Raw genomic sequence first — 659 nt, 5'->3', positions numbered from 1 at the left:
ATTATGAGATAGCTAAGTCATAATTATGAGATAGCTAAGTCATAATTATGAGATACAAGTTTTATTTTTTAGCAGGGTGGCGGAAATGGGCTTCCATATGTCTCAGTATTATTTATATTAGAAATGTTTAATAATTGTAAATGTTTAATAATTGTACATGTAAGGATAAGAATATAAGATTTAATGCTCATTCAATGTGGGAATAATTTGTGTTTATCTGGTGTGAGAACATTTAAATGTTATGAGTTGAGAAGGGCAGGAAATCAAATGATCTTGTATCTTTTACCTGCTCCTTTTCGAACAAATAATGTCCAAAGGGCCTGCCTAGAATGGATTATTAGTTCAAGAAAAATTTGATGGTTTCTTTTAATCTTAATTTTTTATTTTGTTTTGTTGCCTAAAGATTATTATTAATAAATTTATTTGATGGACACCTAATTACTATTTACAATTTAAATATGTTCAAACTCGTTTTGAAAGATGTTTCTGCACTCTAAAAAAGATGTTTTGACTCAACAAAGCCATATCAACTGGCTCCACTAAGCCTAGTTGAGTAAACTGAGCAAAGAATACACAGCGGGTAAAATAAGTATTGAACACGTCACCATTTTTCTCAGTAAATATATTACTAGAGGTGCTAATGACATGAAATTTTCACC

Source organism: Austrofundulus limnaeus, unplaced genomic scaffold (assembly GCF_001266775.1).
Source record: "Austrofundulus limnaeus strain Quisiro unplaced genomic scaffold, Austrofundulus_limnaeus-1.0 Scaffold119, whole genome shotgun sequence".
NCBI lineage: Eukaryota > Metazoa > Chordata > Actinopteri > Cyprinodontiformes > Rivulidae > Austrofundulus > Austrofundulus limnaeus.
The sequence above is the reverse complement of the archived record's forward strand: the minus strand, read 5'-3'. Positions refer to the sequence as shown.